The 20,060-nt window shown below is 37.2% G+C and overlaps 1 pseudogene; it reads right to left on the bottom strand.

The window, feature by feature from the left end:
• Positions 1-11,093: 11,093 nt before the first annotated feature.
• On the bottom strand, positions 11,094-11,218 carry LOC111757004 (small nucleolar RNA SNORA2/SNORA34 family; annotated as a pseudogene).
• Positions 11,219-20,060: the final 8,842 nt, after the last annotated feature.

The following is a 20,060-nucleotide window of genomic DNA, read 5'->3' as shown; positions in this document are numbered from 1 at the left end:
GAAGGATGGGATTTTTTGTGAACAATCCTGGCTTGGGCACTTTCTCCTGCTTTGGTTTCTGTGGTTCCTTTTCCTTTCCTTGGCTCTTCATGGCTGCCTTAGCCAGTCTTCTGTTTTCTCTCAGAAGATTGACAATGGACTCTCCTGTGAGAGATTTTGCCCTACGTCTCCACCTTTCCTGCTCTAGACCCACTTCTGCAAGAGCCCCTGGGGCCTCAGCCCTTGCCTTTGAGTACTGTTTCTATGAGGTCTTGCTACCCTCAAGCTCTTTTTGTTATATATACCTTGTACTTCACAGATGAATGACTAAGCTCACCTGTTACTTCGCATGATTACTAACGAGGACACACCCAGATGGAGGGGCTGAAGGTGGAGGTCCACTTTTTAAAAATATTTTAACCCAACAATTACTCTAAGCACCTACTATAGGCAGACTATAGAGAAATGTCAAAGAAAATCACGTGTGCAATTCCTATCTTTAGGGAACTCATCACCTAGTAATGGAGAAAACCACCATACCAATGACTATACAAATAATTTTTAAATTAACTACAGGAAGGAGTATTATAAATGAAAAGGACAGTGTTTGAGAAGCTAGTCCACAAAAGTAGTTAAGATTTTGGGTTTTTCAGATTTGGGAACATTTACAAATATATAAATATCTTGGGAATAGGACTAAATATAAAATTTATTTGCATGTTTTATCTTATACACATACCCTGAAGGTAAGTTTATGTGATATTCTGAGTCCTGGTATTTTGACTGCAATTCATCATGAGATTAGATATGGAAATTTCCATTTGTAGAAGTGTGTTGGGGATCAGTGTCTCAGATTTTGGGGCATTGTGGATTTCAGAGTTTTGGATTCAGAATTCTAAAGCTGTACTGAAAGGCAATGGATAGAAAGAGACACACCAACTGGAAGAAATCATAGAGTTTCACAGCAAAGCAGTCTAAGTTGTGGTGAAAGGGGCAGGAGGATGGTCAGTACCAGCCCTAGGAGGGTCTTGTTGGGTGCCAGAAATCTGTCTGATATGCCAGCAAGTGAGGAAGGCCATGAAGGTTGAAGTAATCTAGAAAAATACTCATGACCTAAACTAGACAAGGCACATGAGAAAGAATTACCCAACTATTGTTTCTGTACACAAAACCATGACAGTGTTCATGAGAGGCATGACCAGCAAGAGAGCTGTTAGTCTTCCTGTTCCTTTCCATGGAAATTTTCTGTGCTTTGTGCTGGAGGTGTTAGTCTGTTTCCTCATCCTACTCAATGCAAGGCAAGGGTTTAGCAAGAGCATGGGTAGAGTGAGGAGGATGTCTTCCAACAGCCCTACAAGCCTGCAGATGTAAGTCCAACACTGTTCAAGGAAGTGCATGCAACAGGCAAAGGGACACTGCTTCTGTTAGCCAGCATGGACAGAACAGACTTAAGACTGTGCCCTGGATCCTGAAGGTCTTCTTTCTTTTCTTTTCTCTCCTCATTGGAGACATTTAGCCAGGTCTAATCTGGCTCTGTTTTGGCACAGTGTGCCCAGAAGTTTCAAAGTTAATCACAGAGTATGATGGAGCATACCAGCAATCCCAGCCCTCAGGAGGCTGAGGCAGAGGAGTTGCTTGTGAGTTTGAGGCCAGCCTGGGCTACACAAACAGACCCTGTCTAAAAGGAAGGAAGGAAGGAAGAGAGAGAGAGAAAAAGAGAGAGAGAGAGAGAGAAAGAGAGAGAGAGAGAGAGAGAGAGAGAGAGAATCAAAGTGAGACTATTTATCACAAAATGAAGGAGGCATGCCAGCCTGGTTGGAGCCAGCATCACCAGATTTCCCTGGAGGTGCTTCAACATCATTAACAAGCTTCCACGTGGCACACAGACCCACTCAGCCACTTGCTACATTCCTTACAAACCCAGAGTCACTGGTGGGCAGATCAGGAAGGTGTCTGGCCACTATCCAGACAGTAAACAGTAGAAGCAATTATTATACAGCCATTAATCTTGTCACTTACACATTAACCCAGGCAGTCTGTAAAGGAGGAGCACAATCTTCCTCTTTTTATTTTTTAAGCTCTTCTCTTTCTTAGCTTCCCCACTCCCAGAAAATATAAAAGGACTACATCCTATCATTTCTTCAACATTGCTTCCAATTTCATTTGTCCATTTGTGACAACAACCATACAAGTATGAAAAGTTCTTTAATGTGTATATTAATTTTTCTTTCTTAATTCTTTTGTGATTTGTAATATACCTGACATTGCTGAATGTTCGGGGAGCTGATTTTGCTGTTTTTGCTTTGTTTTGTTTTTATAAATCTATGATTGCTTTTTCACACTGAGCTCTTCAGTTTGAATGGCCATATTAACATAAAGTACTGTCGTGACTAAGTAATCTAATGCTCAATAACACAAATACATTCACATGTTTTGAAATCTGTTCCCAGTATGTTTATTTATAAAGACATATTTTCCATTCATTCTAGCTGGGTAGTTGTCATTCAAAGACATCCTTGTCCATTTGAAAACCTATAGCAATTGACTTTGTGGTCAAAGCAGATTTAAAAAGTCAGCTCTAAAGATCAGTCCTGAAAGCAGTTAAATCTGGCACTACTCAGGCAGATAGTAAAGTGGGCAAAATCTCTCCTTCCAGGTTTTCTTTTTCCTGTGTTTGCTCTGTGTTTAGTACTGTTGACCTCTTATTTCCCTCAATTTTTTTCAAAGCCAGCTCTAAGAAATGACCCGTGTCAAGTCATTTTTCTCTTCATGAACATTAATGGTCTGGAGAATACTTACTCCTGCTATGTTTACACAGAAAGCCTTATCTTTAATTGTGGAATGAAAGGAATTTCAGGTATTGGATCATAACCCAAAGTTCAAGTTTTTAAATTCTATTTGCATGGCGATTACAGGAACAACTTTTTATAGGAAAGAAAGTTTTCAGCAGGCCCTGTCCCCAGATTCTGAAGGCGTCTGATCTCTGCACCCTGCTCCTGATGGAGCCATTCCTGAAGGAGGGCTGTGGGGTTGGGGTAGCCAACAAGCAGCACAGAGATTTCTAAAGTGTCACTTGTAAAGTGTTGGAGCCTATTCCAGTACAAATCTAATGCATATGAGCTAAGAAGATCTGTGGGTCAGAAAGAGGAGAAAGATCATTGAAACTGAGTGCTGAGTCCCTTCCTCCCTGAGATGTGGTGGGGAAGACTCTTAAGAGCCTGCCCTGCCACCCCACTTGGGGGGGGGGGGCTGAAGTAAGCTCTTGCTTGATTAAATCAGTTACCATCTTGTTACTAAAGAATTGGGGGGATTTTCTCTGTTTGCTCATTTTCTCTGATTTGATTCATGCATATAGGGTAATGTCAAATATTCACTAGAAAGGGCTTGGAATTATGTGTTGGCTCTGTCTAGATCTAGGATAAGACATTTATTTTGGACCTTGATTTTGGTAAAATGAAAGAGTGATCACAGAGGTTCTCTCTCATTTTAATTTCTGATGATCTCTGGGATGTGTAAAGTAAAATTAAGTAATGCAATTGAGTATATTCCTATTTAAATCAAAATGCTTAGGATCATGACATTGGTAAAAGGTACAGGCCAAGAATGCAAGGGGTAATGACCATTTTCTATGGCTTGTTTCCTCACAAATTGAAGCAATTAAAGGGTCATGGGAAGAAACAGAAGCCACTGGTGGTAAATCAATATGAACTGCATCATTGATAAGATTGTTTGGGGAAATTCTGTATGTTATAAAAGGTGGGAAGGAACGGATTGAAACAGAGGAAGTTAAAAGGAAGCCCAGACTGTCCTAATAACAGGGGATTGATCTGACAAACACATGATTTCTCATTTGATGAACTGATTAAATTAAGCCAGAGCAGAGTTCCTGAAAAAACAAAAACAAAAACAAAAACAAAAACAAAAACAAGTTGTAAGTCAGCAACCATCAGAGGGTTGGTAAGTGTTTATTTAACAGATGAACAGCTGTTTCAAATGTATTATTAGCTACCAGATCTTCTCGTTAAAATGGTGTAGTAAGCACTGAGCTTCATAAATCAATAGATGGATAGAGAGAAATTTAGAGAGGCTGATAGTTCTAGTTTATTAGAATTTCTTTTCGGCAAACCATTTCTGTCTTCATTGCCAGTGTAGGCCCTTTCTTCAGTAACCCATTTGATGAAAGAATAGTGTTAATAAAGCCAAAGTCTGGGATTGATCCTAATGGACTCATTGTCTCTAATTCAGCAATAATTGATGAAATCCCTTGTGTTCTTAATACTTTATCAGAAAAGGCATGACAAAAGGATGCATTTACATCCTTAAAAGAATTTAGCAGAACATGCACACTTATAGTGGAGAACAAACATGGAAATCTTCTAAAGATATGTCATCAGCCCTGATGAGCCACTTCAGGAATGGGGGCCACAACACAGACTGGCTGCACGTTGGCTGAGTGACTGTCATCACTCAATAGCTTGTGTACTTTAGGGTTCTTTGACAGCTGCTAATAGTGTGGATCTTAAATATTCCTCAAAGGCCCTTGTGTTAAAGCTCTAGTCCCCAGTTTAGTGCTACTGGAAGGTGGTGGGACCTTTAGGGGAGAAAGGTACTGAGAGGTCTTTGGGTCATTTGGGCATGTCCTTTTACTAGTCACTTCCCATTCCTGCTGCAGCAAAATACTTGACACCCACAGTGTCATGGCAGACAGCTTTATTGTGGTTCACAGTCTCTGTCCATGAATGGTTGGGTCCAAGGAGGAAGCAGCATGGTAGAAAGGCCTGATGGGAGACAGCTGCTCATTCAATGGTAGCTGGGAAGCAGAGAAAAGACAAAGAAGTCAGGGATAAGAATGTGCTCTTCCGGAGCACACCTCCCAATGACCCCCCTTCAACCAGGCTCTACCTCCGAATAGGACGCTGAGCTACTAAACTCAGAAGGTTCATCTACTGATGAAAATAACTCTGCATAATCCAACCACCTTCTGAGCATGTAAAGCATTCTGGAAATAGTTTGGATCTAAACCATAATTCCCCTTGAAGGGGATAAGGGTTCCCCAGATATTTTCTTTTCCTCTTCTCCTTCATGAGATGAGCGATTTTTTCTCTGCTACCTCATCAAGGCTTAAAAGTAATGGGGAACTGACCATGGACCTACAGTTTCAAAACAGTGAACCAAAATAAATTTATTCTCTTTATTCTCTTGAGGGTTTGCTACAGTGATGTACTGTCCAGCACAGTGGCACCACTCCAGATACGAATATTCATATACTTTCTGGTTAGAATGCTGGTGGCTACTTCTTTCTTAATCAATAAATATAAGGATTTAGTGATGAAATGACTATTAGAGTTTAAAAGTTCCTCTACCTTCTCAAACCTACAAAGTAAAGATAAGGAATTTTCTGATAGACCAACAATAAAAAATTTTTAAATCTGGATATATTTACTGAAAAGCTATTCTATGAAAGGCCAGTTTTCTGATTCCTTTTATACTCCTTTTTATCCTAATTCTGTGAGATTGACTAACCTTGTGCTTTGACCCTCAGCAAGGCTCTGTCCAAGGACTGAAGCATAGAGTTTTACCGTTTTTCCAAGGAAAAACTGATTTTAGAACAAGAATGTTGACAGGAATTTATAGATCCTCTGCTGAAGAATTTTAATGACAAGAAAGCGCTCATAGTATAAAGATTTAAAAAGCATGTACTTTTCTTAGATGTGTAAATACATCAAATGTGTAAAAAAAAGAACTAAACTAAATCTAACTCAAAAAATTAAAGTAATTAATTCTGATAGTGGAATTATGGATGATTCTTTTTTCAGCTTTGTCTCAATTTCCAAGTTTTCATTCATGAAGAAATACTACTTTTAAAGATGAGAAAATATGAAAAGGTAATAATGTGACAGTCAATAATTACTAAGGACTAGAGCAAGTGGTATTTTTTCTTAGCTTCATGTAAGAACCCCTAATTTTTATGCAAATACTGAGAGAACATATGCTATTTTTGTTACAAATGTTTTTATAGTTATACAACATAAACTATGATTCATTGATTCCTGATCCTTTTTTAAGATACAGTATTTACATATGTGTAGAAAGAAGGCAATGCTTCCTGTCTTAATATTTTCCACTCTTTTTTGATTAAAAGTGGAAACTGTGATTTCAATACTATATGAGGTTTGATTTTTTTGTCTTTAATACTGTCAGCATTAGGAAGCTCTTCCACACTAAACCCTCTCAACTCTTTTTTTGGAGGAGAAGCAAAATAGCAGAACAAGGCAGCATTTTTGTGTAACAATTTTTCCTACTGAGAAACTCTTTCTAGTGAGTCCTCAAGAAAATAATACCAATTTCACTCAATTTTGGAAGCACATCACCAGTAGATCTGGAAACATTCTCCATCCCTAAGAAAAGACATAGAAGCATTTGAAATAATATGTGAACTATAGAATATCCTCAATAAATATTGGTAATAATTATCATTTTATTTTAAAATGAAAAAAAGACAATGATACAGAATTTCAAAACAATATAATAGATTAACAATGCTTACTACATTGTTGTCTTCAAAGTAGTTGCTCAGATTATAAAACATAAGCGTGAAAAACTGATCAAACAATGAAAGCACAAACCATTCTTTTTGATGAGCCAACAGAGATTAGTAGTAAAACCATCTATCTTGTGTATTATAATAATTTATTTTTTATTAGTACACATTTGCAACCCACAGTTTACAATCATTTTGGAGAGTGGTTACATGTACCTATTGCAGCTTTTTTTCTAATTCTTCACCCTTCCCTCCCTGTCCTCCCTCTTCCTCTAGTTCCCCTATCACTTTACATACTTGTTGATATTATTTGTCTTAGCTCATGGTATGGCATATAATGTTTACACTGATTGGAGTTACTAGGATACTGCAATGTGTGTCTTTATTCCTCTCCTCCCCCCCTCCTCGTCTTTTTCCTTCTTTCCCTGGACAAGGTTTATCCCCTTGTCCATCCATTCTTTATCATTTTCTTTGTTTATATTTTGCCTTATTCAAATGAGAGACACCATATGGTATTTAAACTTGTGTTCCTGATTTATTTCACTCAGTATCTTATTGATTGTTTTGGGGGTCCTGATGAATAGAATGCTGTTTCCCATCCGTTTATATTTAGTCTATGAATGTCTTTTTGGATGAGATGACTGTCTTGAATCCAGTGCATTTGTTAGATTCTGTTTTTTTTTTTTTTTTTTTCTTTGTTTGTTTTTACTGGGAATCAGACTCAAACTTTGTGCTTGCCAGGCAGGCACTTATACCACTGAGCTAAATCCCTGGCCCCCTCAATTCTGTGTCTTCTGACTGGAAAGTAGAGGTCACTAACATTGAGCAATATTACTGAGATATGTTGGTTATTTATTATCACTGCCTTCTTTATCTGTGGTAGTTTGTTTTATTTTTCCTGATTCGTTATTGCTGTTTTTTACTTATAGACTCCACTAGTTTTCTCTGTGTTTTTAGGTGTATCCAATCCATTGTTTCTGCTGAGACTGTTTTTGAGTACTTTTCTCTACAGTTAGTATAACTTTCATAGCATTTTATTTCTCCATCTATTTTGAAGGATAACTAGCTGGGTAACTTAATGTGGGTTGAAAGTTATTTGCTCTTAGAATTTGAAATACTTTACTGCAAGCTCTTCTGGCCTCAGGTTTTGTGCTAAAAAGTCTTTGTATGTGATTTTTTGTTTTTCTCTGGCTGCCTTTAAAATTCTGGGTTTTGTTGTTGTTGTTGTTTATATTTTATTTTTTGTTTTGCTGTATATCTTTGAATTTAATGAGGATATTCCTTGGTCAGTATCTCCTTACACTGTAATTGTTTGGAGTTCTATAAGCATAGCTTACTTGTATTCTAAAATCTTTTCTTATATTTGGGAAATTTTCTTCCAGAGTTCCTGGGAACATGGATTTTTCTCTAACTCCAGTTAGCCTTAGAGTGTTCTTCTTGTCATCTGTTAGCTTCTGGATAGTCTTGTTCTCTTATTTTCTTTTTGGCTTCTTTGAGCTCTTTTCTGTAATTCACTATTTTGTTCTTCATATCTGACACTTTATCCTCACATTGGCCATTTTTGAAATGCATGAATTCTATACTGGGTTTTATTTCAGGTATTTCTGTTTGACATGTTTTTGAGGATTCTATATCCTTGTTGAATCTGTCTTTCAAATTATGAATTGTCTCGGTTAGCTCCTCCAGTTTTTTCTTACTGCCCTGAAATTCATTGTGGTATATTGAGTGTAAACTTTGGGATCATTTCCTCTCTGAAGTCATCTACTTTCTTTATCCTTTCCAAGAATTATTCATAGATTTTTGTTATCTGGTATTTATTTTTCTCTCCTTTTGTATCTTTTTACTCTGTGTTGGGGAGGTAGGGAGAGGGACTAAGAAATCTATTTCTTTGTTTCCCCATTCTCCTTTTTGTATCTGTTTATGTTTATGTATCTATATACCTGCATAAATATTTTTTTATTTTATTTTATTTAAAGAGTAAAAAGCAAAACAGAAAAAAGGGAAGCAATAATACAAAATTCCAAAAAAATAAATAAACACTAAGAAATCACTAGTTGATAAATTACATACTGTCATCTTAGAAATAGTTGTTTAAGTTATGAAATTAAAGCATACAAAGTGGACATTCAACAGTGAGACTGCAAACAGTTCTGCTCAATGATCCAACAAAAACTTAGTAATATGGTTATCAATCATACACAATTAAACACACATTCAGTTATATTCTTTAGAACACTTTCTTTTCCTCTCCTTTTGACAGTAACAATTTTATGTTTTGGGTTTTATTACTCTTGCAGTTCTTATTAATTTTTACACTAGAGACACAATGTGCTATTTACAAATACGATTCTTATTTATTTCACTTATGAGGATAGTCTCAAGTTGCCTCCATTTCAATATGAAGGCCTCAAGATCATCCTTTTTATAGCAGAGTAATATTCCATTGTATAAAAATACCAGATCTTTTTCATTCATTCTGCAGTTGGTGGGCATTTTGGTTGTTTCCAAGATTTAGCTATTACAAATTGTGCTGCTGTGAACATGGGTGCACATGTATCACTGTGACATGACCTTTCCAGGTTTTCTGGGAAAATACCCAGGAGAGGAATAGCTGGGTTGAATGGAACTTCCAATTCTAGTCTTCTGAGAAATCTCCATAGTGATTTCCATACTGGCTGTACCCCCAACCAGTCTAAACTTGGTTTCCTGGTGCTCCCATCAGTGGAGCAGTGTTCCTTTTTCCCTGCAGCCTCACCAACATTTGTTATCAGTTGATTTCTTGATGGCAGCTATTCTTTCTGGAGTGAGATAAAATCTCAATGCTGTTTTAATTTGCATTCTCGAATGACCAGTGATGGTGAGTATTTCTTCATGTATTTATTTGCCATTTGTATATCTTCATCTGAGAACTGTGTGTTTATCTCAGATGCCCATTTTTGAAGAGGGTCTTTGAAATTGGGGGACCTGATGTTTTTCAGTTCTTTATATATTCTGGATATAAGTCCTTTGTCTGAGGGGTTGCTGCCTAAAATTCTTTCCCATTCTGTAGGTTTTCTTTTCACTCTGTTGGGGATTTCTTTTGAAGTGCACAAACTTTTCAATAATATGAGATCCCAGTTGTTGATTCTTTGAAGTGTTTCCTGTGCAGTTTGCATTTTGTTCATGAATTCCCTGCCTATCCCTATATCTCCAAGACTGCTACCTACCTTGTTTTCCAGTAGATTTAGTGTTTCTGTTTTAATGTTTAAATCTTTGATCCATTTAGATTTTAGTTTTGTGCATGGTAATAGGCATGGATCTAGTTTCAGTCTTCGGCATGTGGAGAGCCAATTTTTCCAGCACCATTTAGTAAAGAGGCTATCCTTCTTCCAGTGAACATGTTTAGCCCCTTTGTCAAATATCAGGTGGCTGAGTGTCTTTGTAATTATGCTTGCATCTTCTAATCTGTTCCATTGATCCTCAGGTCTATTTCTTTGCCACTACCATGCTGATTTTATCACTGTGGCTTTGAAGTATAGTTTCAAGTCAGGAATTGAGATGCCTCCTGTCTTGTCTTTGTTACCCAGAATTGCCTTTGCTATTCTGGGTTTCTTCTGTTTCCAAATGAATTTAGGAGTGTTTTCTGTAGATCTGTGATGTATGTTAATGGCATTTTGATTGGGATTGTGTTAAATCTACATAACAGTTTTGGGAGTGCGGCTATTTTCACGGTTCTTCCTAGCCAAGAGCAAGGATTTTTCTTCCATTTTCTAATATCCTCTTCAATCTTATTGTTTAGCATAGCACAATTTTCAGCATATAGGTCTTTTACATTCTTAGTTAGGTTGATTCATAAGTATTTCATTTTTTAGATGCTATTGTGAAGGGCAATATTTCCATAATTTCTCTCTCATTGAGCTTTTTGTTTGTATACAGGAATGCTGTTGATTTTTTGAGTGTTGACTTTGTATCCAGCTACACTGCTGAATTTGTTTATTATCTGCAGTTCTCTTTCAATGAAGTTTCTTGAGTCTTCTATATAGAGAATCATATCATCTTCAAATAGTAATAATTTAACTTCTTCCTTTCCTATCTTATTCCTTTGTTTTTTATTTTAAAGGGGGTAAAATTAAACATAACATAACAGAACAAAATAGGATATAACAAAGCAATGTAAGAGATATAAACTTCAAAACTAGACAACCTGAGATCTTCACTATCTATCATATTGTCTCTTGTTTTCTTCCAAATAGTTGTCCATGTCTTTGCTCACAGAGAATTCATACAAAACAACATAGTATAAAACTGATCTGAACAGAGTGAGAAAGGCATTTTAGGTCTTCAAACCCAGACAATAGGGAAGTCACTAAATGGCTGTCATAGAGTCTCTCATTCTCTTCAAAATAGCTGACCATACTTTCATGTATATTGAAGTTCAACAAAACAAAACAGGCTGCGGGGGAGGGGTTGCTTGGTTATCTGGCACTCCAGGTCCCAGCATGACACGGGTCTCAGTAAGCACTGGTGGCTCCCATCCTGGGCTGCCACAACCTGCCACGCTCACAGCCACTCATAGGGTGGGGGATTTGCTTCAAGCTGTTTCTTTCCATTTAACTGCCCAAGTTCTGAAATGGCTAACAGACCATAGAAAGACATCTCTTTAGGCTCCTGCTTGAAACCAACAGTGTCAGGAGGCTGCTGGCCTTGATTCAGGGCCAATATTCCTTTTATTTCTCTCTTTCGTTTGATTGCTCTGGCTAGTGTTTCCAGAACTATATTGAATATGAGTGATGATAGTGGACATCCTTGTCTTGTTCCTGATTTTAAACTGAAAGCTTTCAGTTTTTGTCCGTTTAGTATAATGTTGGTTTATCATAGATGGCATTTATAAGATTGAGGTAGACACCGTGTATTCCGAGTTTCTGAAGGGTTTTTCTCATGAACATGTGTTGGACATTATCAAAAGCTTTATCTACATCTATTGAGGTGACCATGTGGTTTTTGTTTTGGGCTCTGTATGTGGTGAATTGCATTTATTGATTTGTGTATGTTAAACCATCCCTGCATTTCTGGAATGAATCCCACTTGGTCATGATGTATAATATTTTTTATAATTTGCTACATTCTATTTGCCAGTATTTTATTGAGACTCTTTGCATCAATTTTCATTAATGATATTGGCCTCTAGTTCTCCTTTTTGGTTGGGTCATTTTATGGTTTTGTATGAGAGTGATACTTGCTTCCAGGAATGATTTAGGGAGGCTTACTTCCTTTTCAATTTTATTGAAAAGTTTAAGGAGTATTGGCATCAAATTTTCTCAAAATTTCTTGTACAATTCATCCATGAATCCATCAGGACCTGGGCTTTTCTTGGTAAGTTTTTAATTATGTTTTCAATTTCAATAGCTGATATTGGGCTATTTAAAATTGCTATATTTTCTTGGTTGAGCTTTGGTAGTTCATATGTTTCTAGAAATCTGTCCACTTCCTCTGTGTTTTCCACTCTATGTGAATAGAGATTTTCAAAGTAGGTACTCATGATCTTTTGAATTTCAATGGGATCTGTAATAATTTCCCCCTTTTCAGTCCTTATTGTGTGAATTTGGGTTTTTTTCTTTCTTTTTATGAGGTTAGCTAGAGGTTTTTCAATTTTGTTTATCTCTCAAAAATTAGCTTTGATTCAATAATTCTTTGTATTTTTTTTTTAGTTTCAATTGCATTGATTTCTGCTCTAATCTTTACAATTTTCTGTCTTCTATGAGCTTTGGGTTTCACTTGCTCTTCTTTTTCTAGAAACTTGAGATGAAGCATTAGTTTGCTTATTTGTGCTCATTATGTTTTCTTTTCTTTCTTTTTTTGTTTTGAATGTTCAAAAGATTGTTATATAATTTTCATGTATTTATTCAGGTTTCACAATTTTTTTGTCATTTAATTCCAATTTCAGTGCACTATGGTCAGATAGCATGCATAAGATAATTTCAATACCTTTGCAATTACTTAAGAATGTTTCATGGGATAATGTATGATCTATTTTGGAGAATGTGCTATGTGCTGCTGAGAAGAATCTAATTCTGATGTGGTTGGGTGGTTTACACTCTGTAAACATCTACTAAGTTCAATTGCTCACAGGTATGATTCAATTCTACTGTTTCTTTGCTGACTTTTTGTCTAGTTGATCTATCTCTTTGTGACAATGGGCTGTTAAGGTCCCCTGTTACAATTGTGTTCTTGTGTATTTGGTTTTTCCTCTTGAATTTTTCCACTAATGAATATGTAATGACCTTCCTTATCTCTTTTAATCATTTTAGGTTTGAAGTTCACATTGTCTGCAAATAGAACAGTTACTTCTGCTTTTTTTTTGGTTTCCTGTTGCATGGAATACTGTCTTCTATCCTTTGACTTTAATCTTTGAGTTTCTTTTGGGGTCAGATGTGTTTCTTGTATACAGCATATTGTGGGATCAAGTTTCTTGATGCATTCTGTCAACCTGTTTCTTTTGATAGGTGAATTGAGGCCATTTACATTTATGTATATCACTGATACGTACTGATTCAACTTTGCCATGTTATGTTCCAGTTGTTTGCTCCCCCCCCCCCTTATTTAATTGCTTGTCATACCTGGTGATTTCTTTCTGTTGTTGTTCTGGGGATTGTGGTCATTTATATCTCTATCTAGTATGTCTTTCAATATTCTTTCTAGAGTTGCCTTGGTGGATGTGGATTTCTTCAGTTGTTCTTTGTCATGGAAGTATTTTGTTTCTCCATTAAATTTGAAGGAAAGTTTTCCTGGGTACATCACTCTGGGTTGAAAGTTGTTTTCTTTTGGGGCTTGAAATACCTCATTCCAAGCTCATCTTGACTTGAGGGTTTGTGTTGAAAAGTCTGCTGTGATTCTAATGGGCTTTTCTTGATAGGTGAGTTGTGTCTTTTCTGTTACAGCTTTTAGTTTTTTGTTTATATGTTGTATATCTTGGATCTTAATTATTATTATATGTTTGGGTGTAGATTTATGTTGATTGTAACTGTTTGGCATTCTATATGCCTCACTTATCTGCATATAAGAATTTTCTCCCATGTTTGGGAAATTTTCTTCTATTACTTCTGTGAATATTTTAGTTATGTCATTTGCATTGACTCCTGTATTTCACTGATGCCTATTAATTTTATATATTTTTCCCTTGGCATCATCTTGAAGCTGCCAGATTGTTACTTCATGGTGCTTTGTTATTTTTAAAATTTCTATCCTTTCATGATCACTAATTGTAGTCCTGTCCTCAAGGTCTGAAATCCTATCCTCAGCTTCATTTAAATAATTTTACCATCTTTGAATAGAATTTTTTGTTTCTTGGATTTTTTTCAGTTTGTTTCATGAATTCTGCTTGTTTTCCATTTTGTGCATTCAAGGTTTCAGTCAGTTTCCCATGCTCCTGTTCTTTTTTCTCTATTCCTTCTTTAGCTGCACTCAGCAACTCCTTTACTAAGGTTGTTATTTCTGTCTTTACATGGGAGAGTGCTTCTAATTTGATTTCCTCTGCAGTCTCATGGAGTTTTTTTTTTTAAATTTCACTTGCTATCTTCTCAGAGATTTCTGGTGTGTTACTTTTGAATTCCTCTATTTCAGTGTCTCCTGTACTTGCTCCTAGGGGGTTAGATATTTGAGATTGCCTTTTCCTTTTTTGTTTTGCCATTTTCTACTTTTGTGTTAATATTTGGTCCTTCAGTCCCACTAATGTCAACTGTTAGTAGTTTGTATCTCTGGGTCCTAATGTAAGGTTGATATTTGTCCAATTGCTGGGTCCCACAATGAATAGGTGGGCCAGTCACATGACTTCCCACTGCAGGGTCTGTTGGGTGAGTTTTATATTCTTCCTGGGCTGACAAGCCTAGTAGTATTGATGTAGGTCAAGTTTTAATGTCTGCTATTACTTTATCTTCAGGTTATTCCAGGTCACCAAATCTCCCTGTCTATAGTATTTGTTTCAGCTGAAGCCCTACTATGTCCCTATTGTGTGCCTATGTCTCATAAGCCCTTTTGTTTTTCTCCAAGTTGAAGGAGTACTTATTGGCACACTCCTCACTCTGCCTAATGTTTTCTGTGTACAGGAAGTCACTCACACTCTGATCAGACTCATAAAGGTCTTACAGTTAGTTGGAGGAAGCTGTACTACTGGCCTGTTTACCCACTGTACACCTCTATTTTAGGAGCATACTCACTACACTGATGGGATCCTGTCAAAATCTTCCATTTGGGTGAGTCAGTCACTGAATCTCCCCTCAAGCTAGCAGTTAATCCACTGTAGTCCAAGGTTCTGGGAGAAAGGGTAGGAGCTGGAGTTCCTGGGTGCCTCAAGGAGGTCTGTGGAGAAGGTGGAGTTGCAGGAAAGGCCCAGGTCTAGGCCATCCCCGGGCAGGCCTCTTGTATATATATTTTTTAATTAGATGTGTCCCCCTCCTTTTTCTCCTCGCTTTATTTGGGGAAGAGGTTTATTGCAGGTTAAGTGTGGGAGACAACTCTAGTGTCTCCCCTTGAATGTAAAGCAATTACTGCAACTTTGATTATTTGCAGACTTATTGTATTATACTGATATGTGGAGAGCTGACTATGATGTTTTTTTTTCTCTTTTTAATTGTCTATAAGCATTCCAAATAAGGCTAGCTGAGTTATTGGTATGTAATCTCTAAAGCACCAGATAGTCCTGTTTCCTTGCATAGTGTTTTCAGTGTAAAGTATATAAACACAGCGAGATGTTAGAGCTAATAGCTCCAAAAATATCATCTTAGTGGGAGCCCCAACATAAAGAGGCTATGACTCCCCAGGACACAAGAGTTTACATATCTAAAACCAAAGTGACAGCCTCCCAAAACAATTCAGTTGCTAACTTAGATTATCTAAATTGATCCTTCTGCATATTTTTATTTCTGCAATTTACAAAAATGCTTTTCTCCCCACCTGGCTAGCCACTTCAAGTTACTCACATAATTCCCACCATCCTCACTGTCTCTCATCCCTGAGCCACTCCCCTTCTTCACAAGATAATAAATTCTGGGAGAGGCATAGGATCAGGGCTTTTGTCTGCATGTCCTCACCGGGATTGGACTTAGGACCCCTTGGCTGCCCTTAACTTAGAATATGTCTTGGTGTCTTTACTCTCATCGTGGGTTGCATTGGTGGTGGTAGATTAAAATTAGCTTGGTGAGATTCCAATAACGTCTCAATGAGATTGCAAATATAACTTTTTGGATTGTGAAAAAAACTAAAAAGAGGATTACAATAGTTAGATAACTAAACTCAATATTTGGGGTTACAATATTAGGGACTAGAGAAGTGAGGACGGTATGTGGCTGTATGGAGCTTTTTAGTAGGATGTTGCCTCCCGATGAGTAACTTTCAGCTTTGTATGTTCAGTTCTAGTATTTACTCTTCCTGTTATTTACTTTAAGTCATTTTGATTCTATCTGTATGTTTTTCTTCAAGAACTGCTTTGATTTGTAACTGCATCTGCAGAATCAATCTTTCAACATTTCTGTATGATAGTCCTTACAGTTACTCTTCTAGAAAGGGAGAGAACCTAAATGAATATATAGGAATAACCACCTAGCATACACATGAAAACATAAAAGATCAAAACTCCACATTTTAACATAAATGATCAAACTCCACATAAATAACTCAAGAAACACAAAAATTTAAACCAATAGGATATCTGATGGGAATACAGATTAGGTATCCTAATGAAGCATTGTATATGTGACTCCCAGGTAGCTTCTTTTCCAGATGGTCTGGATGTTCACACCCCATTTACTCCTATGATACCTCCACTCAAAACTGGATTTAACTCAGGACATCTTTCTGCTGGGTTGCAGGCCTTTTTGTAGAGTTGGGTCCAGTCCAAGTTCTTGGGTTAGGAACTCTAGCTGTCTTCCACAGGTGTGATAATGGATTTGGCAGAGAAGTTCACTGGCATGAAATTGTCTACTGAGTCAGGATATTCCTATGCAGTCAATTTAATTACAGCACTATTTCATTTGTTTTTCTTTCTTTTTTTTTTTTTTTTTTTATCGGTACCGGGGATCGAACTCACAACTGCCTGCTTGCAAGGCAGGCGCTTATGCCGCTGAGCTAAATCCCCAGCCCCAATTACAGCAGTATTAAGCTAATCCATTTCAGAGGTGTCCATCAGGGCTAGCTGAAAAATAACATATCATAAACCCCGCATTGGGTCTTCCTTTAGCAGTGGGAACATAGTGCCAATGGGACCTCCAATCCTGGATAGCTCAGGCTGAATCTGGTGCCTGATCAGAGGTCACAGGTCTATCTATGATCACCAGTCCATGCCTTTCAGCAGGATTCACCCCAGCCTGTTCTCCAGTTGCCAAGAGTCTTCCGTGACTATCTTTCCCTCATCAGCTCTGGGTCCTTGGCAATATGAGCCACCAAGGGGCTGCTCTAGGATTGAAGTTCAAACTCCCAGCCCTTTCTTAGTGTCTTCCTGGTCTGCCAAAGCTATGTCCTGGGCATTTGTAACCTGTTATCACTGGAAGGTTGCTCAGGAATAAGAGGCTAGTGTCCTTTTTGCTGTCTCCAAATCCAAGCTGCTGGAACTCACTGCTCCGCTATCTTGTCCTCTCCTCTGTTTCTTGTTGATGTTCTCTCAGATGTGGCTGTTCCCCTACTCAGTTATGTTGGATCTTCCAACTCATTCCTTCTCCATGGACCATTCCTCAGGCTCTGTGATGTGCTTCTTCCTTCTGCCAGCCATACTGAATCTCCTATTCCATTTTTACCTTGCTTAGGAACAGGTCCATGCTTGACTGGCACTTCTGCTGTCCTGTGCAGAGAGGGAACAATGGCAGAATCAACTCCAAATTGGCAGTGGCTAAGTGAAGTGTGGAATCATAATTATTGATATTAATTATTTTATCATAAATAAATCATTGTGACTGTAGATCATATTGATGTCCTACAGTAGATGTGATTTAAGCAGTATATTTATTGCAAGAAATGGATCAGGGGTTCTACATCATTTGTTTGACTTGTGAGTACTATAGGAGATAGAAAGATATATGTAGATGATATTCTCAAAGTCTATAATTTTGTCATCTTCATCAAGGGTCTGCATCTTGATGCCACATTATTAATTCCTGCTCATGCTCAAATGAGAATAACCTCCTCAAAACCTTATTTTCCTTTTAGTAACATTGACAGGTGGGGTTTCCTGTCATGAGAATGTTTGCTGGCATGAAAAGTTCCTCAAAAATTCTTGGATGTTGATTCTTCTCAGAGTCACTGTTAGAAAGGCAAAAAGTCTGGGTGAAGTCAGCCTTACATTACAAGTAGCAGTTGATCCAAGTGAGACACATTCCATTCTAAGATATTTCCACATGGCTAAAGCCAGGATAGAGAGAGAGAAAGAGAGAGAGAGAGAGAGAGAGAGAGAGAGAGAGAGAGAGAGAGAGAGAAATACACAGACAGCTACTCTAATTGCCACTGCCCAGTTGCTATAGAATGAGACCATGTCATATGCTCTAGCTGAGACTGAGTTCTAGAAAGCGGCCAGGCCCCTGGGTCTCTCTGCTGGGGTAGCTCCCCTACTTCCAGAGAAGGCTTGGTAAGCTCCCTGCTGAAGACTTCTGTGCTCCACTCTTGCCTTCTACATCTATTCTTTACAACAAAGCCTGAGTTATACTTGAGAACTAGAGAAAAAAAGAAACACATGAGAATATTAATCAGAATGTTTCAATTTAAATTATCTCAGGACTTCTCATAACACTGAGCACCCCCGAACCCTCATGAAGCCCATAGCCTGTTCCTTGGTCTCCCCTTGCTCTATGTCTGGCACCATTTTCCCTTACTGACCATGCTCCAGCATGGTGGCCATATTTTTGCCTTCCAAAGTGACTAAATGGCTGCTTTCTTTGCAGCTGGCCTCTAATCTGCTTCTTTCTGCCAGTAGTATTCTTGGTTTTCCATGTTTATAGTTATCTCCTTTTTGTCAAGCAATTTCACCTTTTCAAACATATGGTCTCTAGGTGCTTAGTCCACTGATGATTATGCTAATATTCTATTGTTTACAAACTAATTTTCAGTGTTACATTTTTATTTCTTTATTGTTCCTACTCCAAAGTCCAAGTAAAAGTTTCATGAGTACAAAGGCTTTGTCTGTCTTAAAAATTTCTATCACTGCCCAGAACAGTGCCCAGTATACAGCAGGCTCTCAAAAAATAATAGTTGAATGAATAAATGAATGTAAAATTGAAAATAAATAAGGATCAAAGAACATTAGTGTGATTTTAAATGAGATGATGTCTATAAAGAGTTTAAAATAGAAACGGTACAAAATGACCTATAAATCACACCTATTATCATTGTTGTCATTATTGTTTTGTAATTTTTATGATGATTTCCCTCCTGACCTTTTTAATTGGGAAATTTTTGTTTGATGTAAAACAACTTCTGCTTCAATGACTTAATTTTCCATTCTGTGGGCCACACAAAGTTATAATTCTTTTGAGTTATTTGAAAAATAGCTGAGCTCTTAGTATTCTTTTGTTCCAAGTCAAACAAATAATTCTAATTTTCTGCATCTTTTCTTCTAGGTATTATGCTTGGAGAAGTAACTTTAAGAGTCCTGAGGCAAGGCGACTACACTAACCCATCGCCACATACTAATTAGTGAATCTGTGTGTGGCTCTAATTTGCCCAGACATAAAAGGAAACTGCCCACACAATTTTCCCTTGAAAATGGCAACTTTGCAATAGTGCTTCCACCTACTCTTAAGGGACCAGAGTATCCTGCATAGACCTGCTCATGTTACGTTTAAAAACACATTGACAGCCAGGCAGAGTAGCCCAGGCCTGTAATCTCAGCGCTATGGAGAAGAAACACAAAAGGAACGTACGTGAGTTTGAATCCAACCTGGGCAACTTAGTGACTTAATGAGACCTGTCTCAAAATAAAAAATAAAAATCACATAGCCTAGTGCAAAGGCCTTGAGCTCAATCCTCCACATTGCAAACAAAACCCCTAAAACATATTGATAAATAAAGGGTTTGGGCTATACAAATATGTTCACTACAAAATTTTGGGTAGATGCTTTTACTGCATCTTAGCTTCCCCACTTATGAGATGAACATAATAATTGAAGCTAGAATTTGTAAAATTTCTTTGTATCTGAAATATGTACTATTACATTTCAACAGGATAGAAGAAATGATTAGGTCTGAGTATGTCAACATACAGAAAACATATGGATGTCCTGGGAGCTATGTTTTGTTTAGGTCCTAAAAATGAAAAACAGTACCATTTCTTTACATACTTCTTATAGGATCTTATTTGGAGATTCTCGAGTTTGATAAAGAAAAATAATTATTACATTAAAAAAGAAAAAATAATGTACACATACCTATAATGAGTCAGAGAAGTTGATGGAACATTTTTACAACCTGAGAAATAATTTATATATTATAGAATTGAAGACTGGGAAGATAATTCATTGACTCATTTTTTGAGTGTGGCCAGATTTTCATATCTGGACATTTTCTTAAAATCCTTCTAAAGTAA

The sequence above is a fragment of the Cavia porcellus genome, unplaced genomic scaffold (genome assembly GCF_034190915.1).
Source record: "Cavia porcellus strain 051 isolate PalLab524CR breed Dunkin Hartley unplaced genomic scaffold, mCavPor4.1 scaffold_11, whole genome shotgun sequence".
NCBI lineage: Eukaryota > Metazoa > Chordata > Mammalia > Rodentia > Caviidae > Cavia > Cavia porcellus.
This window is presented reverse-complemented; position numbering and strand designations above follow the sequence as displayed.